The 22,164-nt window shown below is 32.1% G+C and overlaps 2 pseudogenes; both read left to right on the forward strand.

Annotated features, from left to right (window-relative positions):
• Nucleotides 1-833: 833 nt before the first annotated feature.
• Nucleotides 834-4,556, forward strand: LOC129301042 (cysteine-rich receptor-like protein kinase 44; annotated as a pseudogene).
• Nucleotides 4,557-12,993: 8,437 nt separating this feature from the next.
• On the forward strand, nucleotides 12,994-20,026 carry LOC129301041 (cysteine-rich receptor-like protein kinase 44; annotated as a pseudogene).
• Nucleotides 20,027-22,164: the final 2,138 nt, after the last annotated feature.

A 22,164-nucleotide genomic window follows, 5' to 3' on the forward strand; every position in this document is an offset into this window, starting at 1 on the left:
ATGAGCTTATATATAATGAAAGTACTTTTACAATTATTAAAAAAGACATTAATTTTTATGATTTTTAACTTTTATTATACAAATACTTCATATTAAAGATGTTTGAAAAATATGTGTGATAAAAAAAATTAATAGCATAGATTTTGATACTGAAAAACAATTTAAAAAAAATCAGGGCAACACGGTCATAAAGTTGGACATTACTAGTGTTTTCCACCAAGGGTCAAATGGTTTAATAACCGATAAAATTTTAATATAACATAAAAACACTTATATAATTTAAATAAAATTTAGGACATTTATTAGTTAAAAACAAATCTGATTATATTTATATATTTTAGTATAATATAAAAAATTTAAACAGGCGGACGAATTAAAACATATCTGATTTTCTGGGTGAATTTTTTATTTACTTAAAAATTAATGACTTTTATTTAGATATTATGGGCTTTTATATAACTATTTTTATATATTTAATCAATTAAATTATATTATAATTGTGATTGGTCCAGCTAAAATGTACAAGTTAAGTTGATTCTTCATTGAACCATTAATTTTTAAATCACTATCTTAATCAATTTAATGATGAGTCCGACTTTTAATATCTGGACTCATGACTTCGGCATTGATTCAAGTGGCCATTTTATTTCGGAGACGTAGAGGGAAAGGCACTATGCGTCAAACTTAATGGGAAAAAATATGAAGGGGAAAAAAAAATAATTTGTTGTTCTGAGGATGGTATCTGATTTATGGTTTATGCTTTTCGATATATGCTGTCCCTTCCCTTGGTGGTTCACGGCCATTCTACCTCATGCCAAACTGTCTGATTTGCCATGCCTCTCGTCATTTTGGTTCTGCTTTCACTCCTTTCTCAAATTCTCTCTCTCACCGCCCAAACACGCACCTTCAGCTATAACAACTGTTTCCATGACACAGGTAACTATCCAACTGCCAGCACGTACCAAACCAACCTTGATGTCCTTGTTTCACAGCTCACTTCCAACACAAAAATTGACTATGGTTTCTACAATTTCTCCAGTGGCCAAAATCCTGACAGAGTTAGCTTAATTGGGTTATGTATAGAGGAGATGCTAAGCCAAAAGAATGTCGTGATTGCCTCTACAATGCCTCAATTCTCACCTCAAAGTCGTGTCCGAATCCGAAGGAGGCCATGGGAGGCTATTACGGATGCTTTCTGCGATACTCAAACCGTTCAATATTTGGGGTCTTCGAACCTGAGTTTTGGAGATATACGTGGACCGGTGGGAATAATGCTACAGATCCCGACGAGTATATCCGGGTGGTTAAAGAGTTGATGGAAGAACTAAGAGACGAAGCTGCGAGTGGAGATTCACTTCATAAGTATGCAGCAGCAGATAAACCGGGTCGACGATCACAACCTGTGTACGGGGCGGTTCAGTGCACTCCTGATTTGTCTAAGCAACATTGCTCCGAGTGCTTGTCGATGGCTATCGCAAATATTATTCCGGACAATCCGTGTTGTCGTGGAAGGGTGGGTGCTATGATTCTCAAACTCAACTGCAATATGAGGTTTGAGAACTCGAATTCTACGAATCTGTGGCTCAGGATTCACCACCCTCCGAAACTGTGGCTCAGGGTTCACCACTAGGTATATTTTTTTAAAAAATAACTTTAAAGTCTCACACAAGCATTCTATCGATCACAAATCAAATGCATAAATAATTGTGAGATACTTAAGCACTTGGCTTTAAATAAAATTTTTGATAAATCAACTCATCTAAACTTTTTGACTATAAAAATTGGTTATTCCCTTGAAAATAGTTATACTTACACTTCATCTCCTTAATTAGCATACGTTATTAATTGGTATATATTTGAATTGTATTATAAATATTCTCTTAAAAAATTAAAATGATGGATATATGTATTGAAATAGTCTTGAAAATATATATTTTAATATTTCAAAAATTATATTTTTATGATAAAATGAATAAACAATTTCAAGATAAAAATTGGAATCAACTTTAAAAAAAAAAAAATCTTGACAATCCAGATATTCTGGCTGGCTTGGGCTTGGTTGGATTTTTTGTGTGTCTACTCTAATTAGGCCCGAGTATAAAGTCCACCCGGCCCATACCACACACGCAAATGAATAACCGGACCAACCCAAAATAGTTGAGGCTACGATTTTCAGTCGAACTTCGAAAAGTTTCGGAAGTCATTTTGCGGGGTTTTACTCTTATTTAGTCAAGGAATGTCTAAATCAGCATGAGCATGTTAATACTTATGTAAAATAGGTTCTGGCATATAGTGACAATTTTTTATACTTGACAGATTTCACATGAATTAAATATAATTTATGTTGGATCAGATTGTCATAAGTGAACTTAAAGTTAAAATTATATTATATTATTTATAGCCCTTTGATTCAGTATAATGAGTTGATGGTTTGGGAGCCCAGATTGGCATGTGTATGACAATGGTATAAATATCAAGCAGGCTCCATCTTCAATTGATTTGAATAGTTCGTCGTCAAGGTCTGAATGACCTCATTAATTTTCACGCTTGTTTCGTTCCAAACGATAAAGGAGAGATGGGTTGAGGTGAAACTTCAGCTGTGGTTTCACCCAAAAAAATTAACTTTTATGGCCAAAAAATAAGCTACTGATTTTAGTAAAATTAGTCTCATCATATATCTGGCTTTTTTAGGGGATAATAAAACATCAATAATTATCACTGCCGTAGTTGTGCCGATTGCTGCAATCATCATACTGCTTATCTCTATCTTCATTTATTTTAGAATGCAAAAACCCAGAGAGACCATTCAAAGTAAGTCAGATTGATGATCTCTTCAGCAGTTCTTGTGATATGCTGTTTCAAAAGAAAAATATTTTGACAACTTATTTGTTTGAATTCCTGATTCGCAGCTGACGATGAAATTAAACCTACGGACTCATTACAACTAGACTTCGAAACCATCAGAGATGCAACAGATAATTTTTCTGATGCAAATAAACTTGGACAAGGTTGATTTGGACCAGTCTACAAGGTAGAACATAACAATGTCAGGATGAGATTGATCAATTTCACCGCTTTGTAGAAAATCATGTACGCTAAGATACGTAGCTCCATCTTTGTTAATTACAGGGGAAGCTCTATAATGGAGAAGAAGTTGCTGTCAAAAGATTATCCGGGAATTCTCGGCAAGGAGATATAGAATTTAAGAATGAAGTAATGTTGGTGGCCAAGCTTCAGCATCGCAATTTAGTGAGACTCCTTGGCTGGAAAGAAGAGAAAGGCTACTCGTCTATGAGTTTCTTCCCAATAAAAGTCTTGACTACTTATTATTTGGTAAGTTTATCTACTTTAGCTTACTTAATCTGTGTTCTGTCTCTCTCTCACTTGTGTTAAAATCCTTTTAGCTTTGTGGGCTTAAAGTGTGAAGTATATATTTTTTATACCTTGTCTTGAAATTCAAATTCAATTAAAAAAAACCAAGAAGAAGAAGGCAGAAAAGATCAAACTTGCAGAATCACTTATTCATATACATGAAAGGGTGTTAATTCTAATTTCATTGCAACAGCTTCACCGAATGAATCTCTAACTTTGACTTTGAGATTTTAGATCCAACTCAGCATGCTCGACTAAATTGGGAGATACATTACAAGATCATAGTGGGTATTGCTCATGGTCTTCTTTATCTTCATGAGGATTTTTGACTACGAATTATTCATCGTGATCTCAAGACAAGTAATATTCTTTTAAATGAAGAGTTGAATTTCAAGATATCAGATTTTGGCATGACAAATTGTTTGTTGTAGATCAAATACAAAGTAATACTAGTAGAATTGTTAGAACCTAGTAAATATCACAAGTCTCATCGTCCTATTGAAGAAACAAATTGAACTTCAAGATCATAACACATATATAGCAACATTTGCTTAAACTTCTTCGTAATTGACATGCACTGGATATATAGCTCTAGAATATTTAAGACATGGACAATTCTCAATGAAATATGATATCTTTAGTTTTGGCGTCTTACTCTTAGAAATTATAAGTGGGAAGAAAACGGTGCCACCTTTCATGGAGAGAATTCACATGAAGATTTGATAGGCTTTGTAAGTCTCTTCCCTTTTGCAATATATATATATATATATATTTAATCATGAAACTAAAATGCATAATTGTTAAATAATATTCACATGTTGAGGATAATATTGCAGACATGGAAAAATTGGAGGGAAGGGGTAGCCTCAAATATAATAGATCTTATACTGAGCAGTGATTCAAGAAACGAGATAATGAGATGTATTCACATTGGATTACTATGCGTTCAAGAAAATGTAGCTGATAGGTCAATAATGGATTCAATTTTACTTATTCTGAGCGACCACTTCCTTTTTTTGCCATTACCATCACAACCTCCATTTTTAACAAGTAGCGGAAGCTTATTGGAGTTGAACTCGATGGAATATAATTCACTTGGGGCTACAAGATCAAGTGAAAGAAGAAACAACTCCGTTGAAGCCTCAAAAAATGAAGTTTTAATTACTGAACTTTATGCTCGTTAATATATCTAACCTTGCAGTTGATATTTAATGTATCAATTCTAATTTGCTGCCTTCTAAAGAAAAATTGAAAGCCTACTATTCATATGGAAATAAATAGACTCTCTAGATTTTGATGTGGAATTTTTTTTTTTTCCACATAACTCTCGGTTCCCATATCATTTCAAACGTTCAACTGTGATAGGTTTTGTGTGTGTGTGTGTGTAGTGCTATAGATGCCAAGTTTCGATTAGCATTTCTACCATTTCCAAGCTACTAATTGATCTGTCTTGGCCAATATCCAAGGAGAAAAGGCACAAAACATAAAATACAATAAAATAAAATAAAATAAAATAATGCATGAGAAATATACATATCCCATTCAAGTATCTTCATTTTATTTTTTTACTAGTAATATTTATACATTCGTATTTTGGTACAGTACTTACATTTATTTTTAAGAATATAAATATAACGATGCTAGGCCCATTTGAGTAGGACCAAGAGAGAAAGCCCATGAAATTTTACTAAACAAGTGTCTTGAAAGTTAAGGTGAAGCATTTTGAGAAGTCGACCTATCTAAATACTCTGTCTTTTCCTTTTAGTTTGAGATATTTTTTCGTGAAATTCTTTGACTTCTTGGTTCACTCCGCAGTGCAAATCCTTGGTTCCCTCCTACGTGGAATACTGAGCCCCTCTTATCTATAACCCTTTGTAAGTTTATTTTATTTTTTTTAATTCCATTTATAAGTTACTTTATTAAAATCAAACCTTAAATCTTATTAATTTTATATTAAAATTTAAGAGTTTTTGCAGATATAGTTCATGTTATAAGATTAAACCAAATAAATAACTCAACATTTATTATAGTTTGCATTATGGCTGATTTATTATATATGTCAATGATATACCGTTATATATTAATGTGAATCGACTGCACTTTTAAATTTTCAAAAGTTTAGTCTATATTTTTTGGGCACAATTTTTTTTTAGCCAGTAGACTAATTTATCTTAAAATTTAATAAATTTTTACCTCTACTCTTAAATAAAATTAAAAAAATTATTTTTAATAATTTTTCTTATCAATTAATAAGAATATAAAGATAAAGATGAATATAAAAAAATAAAATACCTTGTAAATAAGATCAAAATAAATATTTTTTCTTTGCATTATAAATAAAAACAAAGAAGTATCTTCCACTCCTACATTTTATTCGGGTGCTAATGATAGTCTAGTTTAAGCATGGTAATCTTTCTGGTAAATACAAGATCGAGATGGTTTTTGTCATGCTCCAAAAAATGAGAGTGACTAGCATGAGATATGTGTACAAACTCACATCCCTTAAGCCTTAATTAAATAAAATTTTTTATTTTTTTAAATCATAATTATATTTGTATTAGAATTAGGACATTTTAATGTTTTTTCTTCAAATAAAAGTCTTATGTTTTTGTAAATATTTGGGCAGAACCCTTTTTGTAAATATGAATCCCTTCTATAAATATGAATCCCCAAAAAAAGTCTACTATAAAATTCTCCAATAGAAATCACTATAATTAGAACCTCTCCTCTTTTTCAACCAATAGACAAAATGCATAATAAAATAATGACTCTATCTATAGTCTATGTCGAGCACCTAAACATATTCTTTATGACATAATAGATAAATTTTATATTAACATCACAAATAAATATTTACATAATAAATCTTCACCCAGCTTAGCAAAAATCCATCATTGGTAAATAGGACGTATGACGCCAACTACATTATTTGAGACCAAAATACTTTTTAGAGAATAACGTCCTAACCATCAAATTTTACAGGATAAAATTGAATAATTTACAACAGTTATAAAAATTAAAGATAAAGCAATTCAATATAATAAAATTTGTAATTTAGAATAATAAAAAAATTCTAAACAACTTCAATAACAAGAATATTTAAATCTCTAATAATAAAGCAACTTTAACATTTGATCTTGATAAGTCAAAATAATTAAATAATAAATAAGAATAACAATATTTATTAATTGAAAATCATTAAATAGAAAATCAACAATTAATTTAAAAAAAATTATATTTTTGGACATATAGTTTATGAGGGTGAATAACCAAACGCGGCTTATACTACGAATATAAACATGAACACAAAGTCCACGAGGGTAAGTAATCAAATATAGCTAAAGTTACGAAACAAATGTGGACACACAATCTACGAGTGTAATGCTAACCAAACATGGCTTGAAGCCACGAAAACAAACACATGTACAAGACTCACGAATAACAAACGTGAGAACAAATCTTACAAAAATCAAACTAGCAAGTCATTAACCATGACGCCTCAAGGGCTAACAGAACTGTCATTAGCAACTAGTGTTATGTATAAAATTATCTTCAAATTTATTTTCAAACATGCGAGGAAGTCATCATTATTAAAATACAGTTTTCATCATCAAAATCAAACTTGCATGACAAATTTTGAACATTAAAAACTTACTAGAATAAAATTTCATAACTGATATCCATGCTTACATTTATTGAGAAATCAAAATTACTAAAGCTGATAAAAATAATTTCATCAATCTTGAAAGTATCCTTTATAAGGAAAAACATATACAGGTCATAATTTTAAATATCCTTACACATTTCTTATAATTTCTCTAGATAAAAATAATTTAATTAACAAAGTAATAAATACATAATATAATTTTTATTAAATGATCTAAGTAAAAATATTTTAGAAAAAAAAATTGTTTATGAATCAGTTGGGACACTATCCACTTACCCGATAAATTCTCAAAATAATCATATGTTCTTTCTAAACACCTCTCCATTTCCCTTTAGCTATGTACTCTATTACCTAAACCAGAAGAATAAAGAACTTTCTTCATTAAAAGCTCTAATTCATATATCTCTAACTAACATTCATAAACCCACTCTATATAATCTAGAACATATTAAAGTTCTCTCAATCCTTATTGGTACTTAACCCACCAACCATAGTTAAAAACTATATTCTTCTTATTCCTTTTTTCCACCTACAATAATATACTTATTTCAACCATGCCTCCTTCCTTTCATAACCAATAAGTGATTTATCCTTAAGATTCTCCAATAATTCTTTACAAAAATATACTTTATTCAAGACAGTATAATTTCTTATCCTACACAATCACAATTGATCGCATAACACCTTTAATTTAATATCATAAATATTATCAAGTATAACAAATTTCTTTGTTGTTCCCATGTGCTTCAAGATTCAAACTGATCTAACAAAGTTCATAATTTCACCTAACAAGTTCAAATACTAACCTATCACCAATAAGCCAACTTCTTGATTTTTCCAAGCTTCATCATAGAAAGTAATTTACTTATTTTATAATGTAATCAATGGTACCTTCATCACTCTTGATTGTCTCAATAGTTCAAAAATTTATCTCTTACTCATTTCATCAAACATTTGGTATACCACCCAAATTTTCAAGTATAACTTATAAATTAATTTTTGTAATTCTTAAAATACAAGTCAAATAACCTTCAACCATTAATATACACAAAAGTTTCTCTACCCCAATTCTTGACAGACTTTGATTTTAACACTTCTATTCAAATCTCATCCCAACAATATCTAATATAAGTTTTTGATTTATCATATTTTGCCAATCAAATTTTACACTAAGAATCAACTTAAAATAAAGAAAAAACTCAACCTAAACTATTTTCATTTTCATTCAAATCCCCTTCTAAGTCAAGCATATGCAAGGGCAGAACAAATAACAAGGGAAACTTTGCAAGTTTAGCCACATAAACATACACATACAAAGTGACGAGGAAGGAAAGATTTGAACCTATCCCCATGTTGGATCAACAATGATCCCAAACTAAGGGAACAGAAGATTCAGACAATGTGAAGATAGTAGAGGAAGAAGGATTGACAACACAAACAGGGGAGAAAGAAGAAGGGTCTAATGCACCCACGTGAGATGGATAAAGGATAGAGATTCCGGCACTGATCCAAGAAGAAAGTCTGGTGAAAGAGAGACCTCTAGTTCCAGAACTTAGAGACCTCCTTTTTGGATGTTTTGTGTTGTTCTTGAATTGTTGAATTCTTAAGTTGTGTTCTTTATTTTCTTCTTCTCTACCTCTTGTCTTTGATTGTTTTTTTATATGGAAAATTTGGGTTTGATTTTTTTTATATTGAAAATATGAGTTTGATTTTTCATCTTAGTGTTTTGGATTATTTTGCATTTTTAGAGTTATGCATTTTTCATATTTTTTTAAATTTTTAAAAAATGTCACATGGCTATTACATGGCAAGTAAAGTCAAACAAAACAGTCAATTCTAACTAATAGCATAGCAACATTGCTTTAAAAGAAGTTGAGGATACCGGGCGCCTTTAAATGAAAAGTTTTAGGATAAATTTACACATTTATCATTTTTTTAATTTTTAAAAATGCCACATGGCTGTCACATGGCAAATCCAGTCAAGCAAATGATCAACAAATGGTTAACTCTGATGGTAGGGCAACATTGCACCATTTTGGAGAGTTCCAGGGTAATATTGCTTCAAAAAAAGTTCAGGATACGAGACGTCTTTGAAAAAAAAAATTTTTATAATAAATTTGTACCTTTACCCTATCTTATTTTGTATTGAACTTCATTTGTGATTAATGAAATGTTTTTTTTATTTTTTGTTTTTTGAGGCCAAACAATAGATGCATGTACTTTTAAACTTCACAACAACTTCGGAGCATCAGGACACAGGCTAGCCCTGCACAACTTATTATTCATAACCCAATATCTTTTATTCTTTTTCAGCAACGGAAGATGGACATTTATATATAGTAATAATTGTCATTTACTCATTTACCATTCCATCTTTCTCGTTTAACTTGCTTAACTGTAAAGTTCATTCAAAATCCTAATTACTTTTTTTTTAAGCTTAAATTGGATTGAAGTTAAATTTCTCTCAACCAATAGCGTGTTTGGCTAATTTATTTCAGACATTAGTATTTATTTTCGTTTTTGGATATTTATTACAATTGTGGAATGTTTATCCAAATTGGTTGCAATTAACAAAAATAGTAATTCATGAAATAATAAAAATAATTTTTTAATGTGATAGAAATACTGGTCAAAAAAATGTGATAGAAATAGAAAAAAATATCTTTAAAAAATAAAAATATCTTTGAATAGAATATTTGTTATTGATTATCATCATCCATGACATTGACACTTCTCATATGACAAGTAATTAAGTTTAGGGGAGAATTTCAGTTAAAGACCATCGTAGAGATTTAATTTTAAGTGGGTCTAAAAAAATTTTAAAATTTTATTTAGTCAATGAAAAAAAGTCAAAAGAATTTTGACAGTGAACATATCAGAATATCCTTTGCTTGTTATGCAGAATCACTAGTTGTTAATTTTCTTACTGTATTTGGTAATTTATCAATATCACTTGTAAATTACATTCGTTTGTCAGATAATCAATAACATTAGTTGTTAACTTATGAATTTTACTTGTTAATTTACTAACATTAGTTATAAATTATAAAACCTGTCAGTAATTTACAATTTATATTAGTAAATTATAAGACCTATCAGTAATGTACAATTGATGTTAGTAAATCAATAAGTAAAGTTAGTAATTTAACAATTGATATTATTATTTATGATTGAAAAACTAATGTCAAGTGTTATATAATTATTGATATATCAACTTATGTAATTTGTAATTTATATCCATAAATTAACAAGTAGAGTAAGAAAATTTATAACTAACGATTTTGATTAATAAGTGAAGGATATTTTAATTTTTTTATCATTAAATTTTTTTTGACTTTTTTACTTTAGACTGAAGTAAAATTTTAATTTTTTTTTAAACCCATGTAAAATTAAGTTTCTATTAAAGCCCTTAACTAAAATTCTCCCTGAGTTCTGCGCGAGAGGAAAACCATCCATCATTTCAACCGTCTATCACGCAAGATACGCCAAAATTTCATGCTGCCATACCACTGATTGATCGGTTAATTTCAGTCCAACTTAAGCTTACAAATAAGTGTGTGTTTGGTTTTCAGTTTGCCAAAAGTCAGTTTGATGAAAGTTCATTTGGTAAAAGTCAGTTTAATGAAAGTCAGTTGTTGTAACGAAATTTATGTTTGGATATATTTTTTCAAAAGTCAGTTTGACAAACTGAAAGTTGTTTGGATTAATAAAAATTTATTCTTTTGAAATGTACTTTTTAATATAAAATGACCAAAAAGGACATTAATTTATGATAATTTATAATTTTTATTATATAAATATAATATATTAGCAATGTTTAAAAATGTGAAACAAATTTAAAATAACATAAAATTTAAAATGTTAAACAATAAGAAAAAAAATATAAATTTGAAAAAAATTATGTTATGAAATTTAATATATTAGCAATAGTCACTCTTTGCTTGCTCTTGCCGTACATAAGCACTATCAAAGGCAACAAAAAACCATACAAGGCCACCGTCCCTGGTGTTAACACGAACCCCAGCACGTATTGCTTGGTGGACTCGCCTCAAGGGTGATCTCCAGATGAATGAAGAGCCAACATACCAGCTCCAATAGTGAGCAAGACGACGACATTTATGGAGAAAGGGGTGAACTTTTTCCTGACGAGAAGGAAGGCAAAGGCGGCAGTGAAAGCTAGCTGGGTGGCGATGATCAGAGCAGACGTGGAGATGGGGAGGCGAGCTGAGCTACAAGCATAGAGGTAATCGTCGAGGCTAGTGAGAACACTGATGACCAAGGCTGAAAGGAACAAGCGTGCGTCGATGAAGGTGAAGGGCTTGGCTTGTCGGGAGAGGTGGCTGCGAATGAAAGAGATGAATAGGGGAAGGAGGCAGACAAGGAATCCGCCGGTTTCAAGCTAGCTGGAGAGCCAGACACGTTTGCTGCTGTGGAGGAAGTAGAGGCAACTTATGAGAGGGCCGCCGCTGGTGCCTAGATGCTGGAGATGAGGAGCTCGGGATCTGTGACTAGATGGCGGAGGAGAGACGGAGGAGAGAAGGAGGAGCAGCGACAGAGTGACGGACAAGAGACCAGTGAGAAAGGGACAAGCGAGCGAGCGAGAGAATACGCAGAATGAAAGAGAGGCCACTGTCGGTGCACGTGAAGAAGGAGAAGATGAGGGCATCATGGTCTTTTGCAATATTAGGTACCAATCATTAATGCTCAATGTTTCTCATCTGCATTTGAAAAGCTCCCAAAAGTTCTTTCTATTTTTTCAGTTTCATATCCATTTAAAAGCCCTTTTAAAAGCACATTTTATCTCAAAAATATATCCCAAACAACATCCCACATCTCAAAAGTTAAAATTCACATTTGGAATGTGAAAAGTAAGTTTACCAAACGCACCCTAAGTATTTATGATCTTTTCAAATTGTCCCATTCAAACAGCTACACAATAATTTGAAAAAAAAGACGTAACAGTGAATTTCACCTATATTGCCGTACGCAAAAGTTCTTGGATTTAACCTTAAGTTGCATGAGGCAGGAGGTACAGAGTATTTTTTGATATATAAGATTAATTAAGGAAGACAAATCTAATCAAATTGGATGAAACTTTGATACAAAAACAAATCTACTATATACCTAATTTTTAAAAGTTTAATATGATAAAGAAAAGAAAGAAAAGAAGAAAAGAAGAAAAGAAGAAAAGAAGAAGGGGGAAAAAAGAAAGAGGAAAGAATAAAAAAAATTTAAAAAAAAATCATTGCAGACTTGAGATCTTTAGGATTCAAAACAAGTACAGGTTTAGATAAAGAGAAAAAAAAAATGAAGAAAAATTTAAAAAAATAATTGAAGGAATTTTAGCATATATGAAAAAAGTCCCACATTGATTATTTAAAGAATGTTCTGAAGATATATAAAATTAAAACAAATCACATCGAATTGGTTTAAATTATTTTAATAAAAAATAAACCTAATATATATCTAATTCTCATTCTCATCAAGTGACATGCTTTTCCATATATTTTGGGTCAAATAAAAGAACTGTATGCAGTTGGTGACAAAGGCGGAAAGTAAAACTTCCACGCGTTTTGTTGGTCTCATAGCTTAACGGCCTAGGGGTGTTTACTATCCCGCCCCAACAAATAATCAGGATTGACATTTTGTTTTAGGTCCCTTTTTTTTTTGAAAAGTCATTCCATTTCGTTATGAATTGGGATGGGATTGGGACTACATCGTTTGTCTTCTATTATTTTGGTCCCATTAATTCCACCATCGTAATGCTGAAATTGACCCAGGTCATGCCTCAAACTTATAAACAATGCATTTATTTGAATAAAACGAACAGAAACGTCTAGCCCAAAAACCCAAAAAAAAAAAAAAACCATCCAATACATACCCTATATACCTTCCTCCATTTACTTTGAAGCTCGTCTCCACCAACCAATCTGATCTGATTGCAAACTGCAATAATGTCAGCCATTTCTCTGGTTCTGCTTTCGTTCCTTTATCATCTGGTCTTCCTCACCGCTCAGCCTCCTAACTTCAGATATTACAGATGTTTCGATATCAAGGGCAACTACACAAATACAAGCACGTACCAAACCAACCTTAATATCCTTCTCTCGGATCTCGCTTCCAACGCTCAAATTGACTATGGCTTCTACAATCGCTCTCGCGGCAAAAACCCAGATAGAGTTAGAACAATTGGGTTATGCAGAGGAGATGTTAAGCCAATTGAATGCCAGGGTTGCCTCAAGAATGCCTCGCTTCGTCTCCCACAGGTTTGTCCGAATCAGAAGGAGGCCGTAGGAGGCTATGACGACTGCATGCTACGATACTCCAACCAATCAATATATGGGGTCATGGAATCTAACTTTTGGGTGCCTCTGTGGAACGTGAATAACGCAACAGACCAAGATAAGTTCGATCAAGTGGTTAATGAGTTGTTGGACCGACTGAGAATGAAAGCTGCGAATGGAGATTCACTTCTTAAGTACGCAGCAGCGAATGAATCGGGCCCGAGCTTCCAAACAGTGTACGGGGCAGTTCAGTGCACTCCTGATTTGTCTCAACAAGATTGCTTCGACTGCTTAGTGGAGGCTATCTCGCACATTCCAGATTGTTGTTCGACCAAGAGAGGCGGCAGGGTTATCATGCCCAGCTGCAATATTAGGTATGAGAATTACCGTTTCTTTGTTCCCGTGGCTCACGATTCACCATCATCACCATCACCATCTCCTCGTTATTCTCCTCCAACATCAATTTCTAAAGGTACTAATCTATTGGATTTGGATTTTGTAAATGATCTAAATTTACTCACTTAAGGAATATCACAATTATAATTATTGAATTTTATCAATATTTAAAAATTATTAAGATATATTTCTGGTCCCTCTATAAAAATTTAAAACAATCTTCACGATCAAAAAGCTCCTCATATATGTTGTCCTTGCAACAAAATTTGAAATTAATACCTTTTGAATATTATATGAAAAAATTTGTTATGGTTGTTTAATTAAATTAATTGGATAGTTGTTATCATGCCATGTGAGACTTATTGAATGAGTGGAGTTATGCTGTTCACTAGATCCAAATCTTCTATTTAATCCTCAAAGTCAAGGAAAAAGTTGTGTCAAAGAATTGTTGCATATAATCCATGAAGACTATTGGCAAACTTTTACTTTCGTGTGCTTTAAACCTGTATTTTGGGGCAAAAAAAACTTTTTATTTTTTGGTCTTAATTTGGGTTTTGGGTTTGGAATGCAATATGATTCGTGATGTTTTACAATGAATTTCACCCAATTACGAGTCCAAGAGAAAGCATGTGTTGGGGGCATTGCATCTAAACCCTCCTTTATGAATGTGAAAATTTTTTATTTGTAAAACATGTTGAAATCAATGCACCAAATTTTAAGTAAACTTTCAGTTTTGGCCTCTCCACATGATCATTTCTGGATTCATCCCTGATTTCACCCGTCGTCTTCACATAACTTACTGCCGTATATTTATTTCCATATTATTTGACAAATATGTATTAATTTTGGTTAAGTTATTCACATGTGAATGGACTATTTGAGTTGACGTAGGAAGTTTGACAAGGAATAAAGTTAAACTTAATGATTAATATATAATAATGAATAATAACTTATAAACTTAAACCTCAAAAATTTTAAATTAAGATATAGTGTCCATTCACTACTCTTACCATTTCAATGCAGAAAAAGAATATTTCAGGGACATCAATTAACTTGAGGAAATGGTTTGGGTTAAGGTATAATTTTATCTTTAAACTTTTCCTCAATGAGCAATTTTACCTTTGAACTATGTTTTTGAGGAGCAAAGAATCCTTTCTATAGGTTGTCTATTGCTCTTTGAAAGAATAGTTAAAGGGTGAAATTGCCTCATTTGTTAGTCACTACTACAAAATAAGTTTACAGGAGCGCTTTTTTTTTTTTACTTTAGGGAGCGCTTTTGAAGCGCTCTCGTATCGAGCGCTCCGAAATGTATAAGAGCGCTTAAAAAAGCGCTCTTGTATATACGCTATACGGGAGCACATACGGGAGCGCTCTTTACAAGAGCGCTCCCGTATGCAACCATACCGGAGCGCTTTTATAAAGAGCGCTCCCGTATGAACCATATAGGAGCGCTCTCTGGAAGAGCGCTCCCGTATGTTACTTTACAGGAGCGCTCTTCAAATGAGCGCTCCCGTATATTACTTTAATTTTTTTTTTAAATCAGATTTTTTGAAATTTCTCCTTTTACGTCTCTTTAACAATGGCAAATCATAATATCAAAAATTAATTTAAAAATAATATCAACATAAAAATTTATATACAAGAAAAGAATTTGAAACTGATACAACAATTTCAATTTCCTAACTAACCTAGTTTAATTTCTAACAAGCCTAACAAATGAAACTATTGTTATTTTTCTAACATTGAAATCTAACTTCCTATCACAAACAGCCAATAATATATTCTGACAACTCTTCAACTAAATCTTCTATTTGCTCCATGGTAAAATGCGAACATCTTACTCCAACAAAATGCTACACAAGATATGAAAGCAATATATAAGTAATTAACATTATATCAACTTAATTTCAAAGCTTTTGACTTACATTTTCAGGAATGATCAACTCTTGTTGTGTGATTACTTCCCTCATAAACTTTATAACATAATATCCACACTCCCAACCTTGTAATTATGTAGGTACCTACATATAAAACAATAAAAGATGTCATTATCAAAATATGGTAGAAATAAATTCTAACTTAATTTAAAATATTTCAGCAATGAAGTTATATATATGAATCATTTCATCAAGACGGTCAATATCATATGTCCCACTATCACGATCAAATGTTGAGTAGCTCGCACTATCCCTCCAATCATTTGCATTATTCCTTGTCTCCCCATGCATGGTCCAACAAGTATAAGTTGGATCAATTCCATTACAGATTAAATGATCTTTCAATTCTATTGGCTTTACTCTTTTTCCATAGCAACATTTCAAATAAGGACATATGACTTCAGGGGAGTCTTGATCACAACAAAATGCAAATTAAATGAATTAATCCACACCATCCCAATATTCTCTAGATAGTCGATTAGCCGACATCTACTTATGATCCATATCACTAATATGATTATCAAAATTCAATAAACAAAAGACTTAGATTTCTATAAAAAAAATTCAACAACATCTTCCTTAAAAGAAGAACCTCCCAAATGATGAAACAATTAAATTCCACAACAGAACACATTTAAACTAAAAAAATAAATTCATCCAAATAAAAATTTAGTAGCATAATGCATCTAAATTCTGTCAATCAATTGTAATTTAATTAATAACAATAATCTCCTTTAAAAGTATATTTCATAAATAAAATAAAAATGTTCAAGTAGTTTCCTCAACTTTAATCTAATTATCAACTACAAATACTCCATAATTCTAATATAAATAACTCCAATTCATATATTATCTATAATATTGATTATTAAAAAATATATATGAAATTTATTCTCAAATATATATAAATATATCAATATATTACATTATAAATTAATTATTAAAAAAATACCTTCACAGTGTAGTCTTCATGGCAGTAGTGGAGGTCTTGGCAGCGTTGCTTCCTCGGCTGTACAGCAATGACACACGGCTGCAACGGAGGTCTTCACGGCGTTGCTTCCTCCGGTGTATAGCAGCGTCATAGATCTGGAACAGCAATGCAGATCTAGAATAGTGACGCGGGAGATGGCAGTGATGGCGACGGCAGCGCAAAAACAGAGACAGATGGTGCGACATGACACAAAAATGAACGAACAGCGATGAACACTGATCTGGAACAACGAACAGCAGCGGACGACGATCTGGAATAGTGAACAGTGGCGAAGGACGATCTGGAACAGCGAACAGCGGAGGACGACGATCTGGAACAGCGAACAGCGACGGAAGATAGACTGATACAGTGACGATCTGGAACTCGTTGGGAATGCACAACCTCAGCAAATAAGAGAGAGGTTTGAAAGAAACTCATGAATAGGGAAAAGAAAACTGACGGGATGCAGAGATATAAAAGACCACCTCTTCCGGAGCGCTTATTAATGAGCGCTCCGGAAGAGGTGGTCTTCCGGAGCGCTAGTCAAAGAGCGCTCCGGAAGATCCCTCTTTCGGAGCGCTCTTTGACGAGCGCTCTGGAAGATCAACTCTTTCGGAGCGCTCATTAAAAGAGCGCTCCGGAAGATGAACTCTTTCGGAGTGCTCATTCTAAGAGCGCTCCGAAAGATCAAAGAGCGCTCCGAAAGAGTTGATCTTCCGGAGCGCTCGTCAAAGAGCATTATCTTATTGAGAAACTCTAACATACAAGAGCGCTTATTTAAAAAAGCGCTCCGGTAAATTCCGCATTCACATTTTAGAGCGCTTTTTAAAGAAGCGCTCCTAAATACCCGCTCCTAAAGATATATTCTGTAGTAGTGAGTACAAGAGTAAAATTGTTTTTGAAAAAAAAAATTAAAGATAAAAATGCATGTTAACCCAAATGATTTTGTTTTAGGAAGAGGGTTTTGAAGAGCCAAGACTGCTGTGGCTGGGTTTGTAATTGAATGTAGCACGCGTAGTCAAAGGTTTTTTTTTTTTTTTTTTTTTGCTTTGCCTGACGTAGTCAAAGTTTGACTGCCCCAGTTGATACGGTTCCGTTAGCTCTCTACCCAAAATATTTTAAATTCCAGACTTTAATTTGTGCCTTCTTATGAGGACCAATATTTTTTCCCCTCACTTTCTTGATTTCTTCGTGCAATAAATTTCATGTGCAGTTTCCACCAGGGAAAAAAAAGAAAAAAAAAGTACCTGCAGGCTACTATATATATTTGGCAGAAAATTCTGAAGTTTCAAAAGTTTTATTTAATTTGCAGTGGTTTTCCTCTATTTTGTCAATGAACTAGAAGGATTTTTCCATATATATAGACAAATTATGAAACGCTCAACTTATCATAGATTTTATATTTTATTTCTGATATGGATATCTAAATCAGAAAGAATGTCTGGCTTTCGCAGGGAAGAGTAGCAAATCAAGATCTTTCATTGTCATAGTTGTGCCGCCGATTATTGTTGTAGCCATCTTACTGCTCAGCTCCGTCTTCATTTATTTCCGAAACAGGAAACCCAAAGAAACAAGTCAAAGTAAGTCCAATTAAATATTTCCTCAGCAATTCTTGCAAAGATATAGTACCATTTCAAAAGAGAGAAAATATTTTAATGACTTGTTTCAATTATTCCTTCGCGTAGTCAATGAAGCTGATCAACTTGATGATGAAATTAAAGCTACTAAGTCAATGCAATCAGACTATGACACCATCAGACTTGCAACTGATAATTTTTCAGATGTAAACAAACTTGGGCAAGGTGGATTTGGACCAGTCTACAAGGTAGAATAACAACAATGTGAGGATGAGATTTCATCACTTTGTAGAAAGTCATGCATACTAAGATATGTAGCTCCAACTTAGTTTGTTAATTACAGGGCAAGCTCTATAATGGGGAAGAAGTTGCCGTCAGGAGGTTATCCATGAATTCTGGGCAAGGAGATGTAGAATTTTAGAATGAAGTAATGCTGGTGGCCAAGCTTCAGCATCGCAATTTAGTGAGACTACTTGGTTTCTGTTTGGAAAGAAGAGAAAGGCTGCTCGTCTATGAGTTTCTTCCCAATAAAAGTCTTGACTATTTATTATTTGGTAAGTAATACCTACTGCAGCTTAGTTAAATTGTGTTCTGTCTCTCTCACTTGAGTTAAATTTTATGAGCTTTGTGGGCATAAAGTGTGAAGTATATAATTTTATATCTTGTCTGGAAATTCAATTTCAACAACAAAAAGATGATAGTAAAGATCAAACCTGCAGTAATCACTTGTTCATGCATGGTAGCGTGTTGATTTTAATTTCACTGCAACAGCCTCACCATATGAATCTTTAACATTGAGAATGAGATTTTAGATCCAACTCAACGTGCTCAACTGAATTGGGAGATACGTTACAAGATCATAGGAGGCGTTGCTCGTGGTCTTTTATATCTTTATGAAGATTCTCGACTATGAATTATTCATCGTGATCTTAAAGGAAGTAATATTCTTTTAGATGAAGAGTTGAATCCTAAAATATCAAATTTTGGCATGGCAAGATTATTTGTTGTAGATCAAACGCAAAGTAATACTAGTAGAATTGTTGGAACCTAGTAAGTATCACAAGTCTCATTGTCCTATTAAAGAAACAAATTAAACTTCAAGATCATTACACATATAGCAACATTTACTAAAATTTATTCATAATTGGCATGCAGTGGATATATGGCTCCAGAGTATTTAATAAGCGGACAATTCTCAATGAAATCTAATGTTTTTAGTTTTAGCATCCTAGTCTTAGAAATTATAAGTGGGAAGAAAAACAGTGCCACCTTTCATGGAGAGAATTCACATGATGATTTGATAGGCTTTGTAAGTCTCTTCCCTCTTGCTTTCTCTCTCTCTCTCTCTATATATATATATAAATGAAATTAAATTGCATTATTGTGAAATAATAATGAATACTAATGTTGAGGGTATTACTGCAGGCATGATAAAATTGGAGGGAAGGGACAGCCTCAAATATAATAGATCTTGTACTTAGCAGTGGTTCAGGAAATGAAATAATGAGATGCATCCACATTGGTTTACTATGTGTTCAAGAAAATGCAGCTGATAGGCCAACAATGACTTTGGTTTCACTTATGCTGAGCAGCCACTCCTTGTCTTTGCCATTACCCTCGCAACCTCCATTTTTAATGAATAGTAGAAGCTTATTAGAGATGAACTCAAGGGAATATAGTTCATCTGGGGCTACAAGATCAAGTGAAAGAAGAAGCAACTATGTTGAAGCCTCAAAAAATGAAGTCTCAATTACTGAACTTTATTCTCGTTAATATATCCGACCTTGCATGTGACATTCAATGCATCAATTTTAATTTGCAGCTTACCTGCCTCCTAAAGAAAAATTGAAAGCCTACTATTCATATGGAAATAAATAGACTCTCTAGATTTTGATGTAGAATTTTTTTCACATAAACTAGTGAAATATTTAAACTCTCAGTTCACATATCATTTCAAAGGTTCAATTGTGCCAATAGGTTTCTATGCGTAGTTATAGTACGATAGCTGCCAAGTTTCTATTAGCATTTCTACAATTTCCAAGCTACTAAACGATCCGTCTTGGCCAATATCCAAGGAGAAAATGCACAAAATATAAAATAAAATAAAATAATGCATGAGAAATATACATATCTCATTCAAATATCTTTGTTTTATGTTTTTTACCAGTAATATTATGTACATTCATTTTTTTGGTACAGTATATACATTTATTTTGAGCAATATATATACAAGGGTACTTGGCCCATTTGAGTTGGACCAAGAGAGAAAGCCCATGAAATGCCACTAAGAACGTGTATTAGAGTCGCAGATGAAGAATTTTGAGAAGTCGTCCTATCTAAATGCTGTCTTCCCCTCCTAGTCTGAGATATTTTTTCATGAAAGTCTTTTACTTCTTGGTTCACCCCGCAAATCTTTGGTTTCCTCTTGCGTGTAATACTGACCTCCTCTTATCTATTTCCCCTTGTAACTTCTACTTTATTTTCTCCACCTCCATTTATGAGCCATTTCATTAGAATTAAAGAAAACATTAAATCTTATTAATTCTATATTAAAATTTGACAAGTTTTCACTTCTACCTTATAATTAAAACAAAAATTTTATTTTTTTCTATCAATTAATAAGAATATAAAATTAAAGATGAATATAAAAAAAATAATAAACTGTTTTGTAAATAGTATTAAAATTAATTTATTTCTTTGTTCTATAAATAGGAACAGAGAAGTTTCTTCCATTCCTACATCTTATTCGGGTGCTGATGATAGTCCAATTTAGCATGGTAATCTTTCTGGTAGATACAAGATCGAAGATCTCAGCAACAACATTCTAACTTCCATTGGAAGGATTTTTGGAAACTGAAACTTCATAGAAATATATACCTCTTGTTTCCATGGAAGATGCTTTAATGATACTATTTCTTCATGTGACATTCTCTAGGATAATTATTGCTTCAATGTAGAATATTAAGCTACATGTCGTTCCAAGCACGTGGAATTTTCTACTTTCCGCACTAACTTTACCAATTTGATATTTTATTTGACCCAAAATAGAGTCATAAACACTTATCATCTTAACGATAAAAATTAGATCTAATGATTTAAGATGACTTCTCAGTACTCATGAGCACTGAAATTGGTTTCATGATCTTATAAAGTTTGCATTTTTAAGTTTTTCAATATAATGCGTGCACTTTACATGTTTAAATATATATCTTACTTTTGTACTGAACTTGCTTTGTGATTAATGAAATGTTTTTTTTCCCCCGAGGCCAAACAATAGATGCTTGTACCTCACCTTTAAACTTCACAACATCAACTTCGGAGCATCGGGATAGATGCTGACCCTCCACAACTTATTAATAAATGTCATAACCCAATATCTTTTATTCTTTTTCAGAAATGGAAGATGGGCATTTATTGTAATAAAGTCATTGCTGCTCCATCTTTCTCTCTTTAGTTCATTCAAAATACTTCCCTCATTTTAAATTATAAAATATTTTTAAATAAAATTTTATATATCAATAAATTTTATTAAATACACTTAACAACCTTATTTTTTTAAATAAAAATATAAATTTTTAAAAATATTCATAATTTAATATATTAAAAAAAGGACATAAATTAATTATAGAGAAAGAGAAAGGGTAATATTAAAATTGAATTGAAATATTTAATGAAACTTTAATTTTACCAAAGTGTCTTATATTTCGAAACGAAGAAACTTCTTCAAAAGTGTCCTATAATTTAAAACAGAGAAAGTACTAATTGCTTATTTTTAAACTTAAATTGGATTGAAGTTAAATTTCTCTCAATCAATAGTGTGTTTGGCTAATTTATTTCAGATATTTTTATTTAGGCTAAATTTATAAAACCCCTCTCAATTTTGAGATAGTTGTATATAACTCCCTTCACTTTTAAAAGTTTAAAATTAACCCTCTAATCTTTAATTTTATTTTGCAAAATC

This window comes from Prosopis cineraria, unplaced genomic scaffold (genome assembly GCF_029017545.1).
Source record: "Prosopis cineraria cultivar Desert tree isolate PC_DT_omini unplaced genomic scaffold, ASM2901754v1 PC1861, whole genome shotgun sequence".
Classification (NCBI taxonomy): domain Eukaryota; kingdom Viridiplantae; phylum Streptophyta; class Magnoliopsida; order Fabales; family Fabaceae; genus Prosopis; species Prosopis cineraria.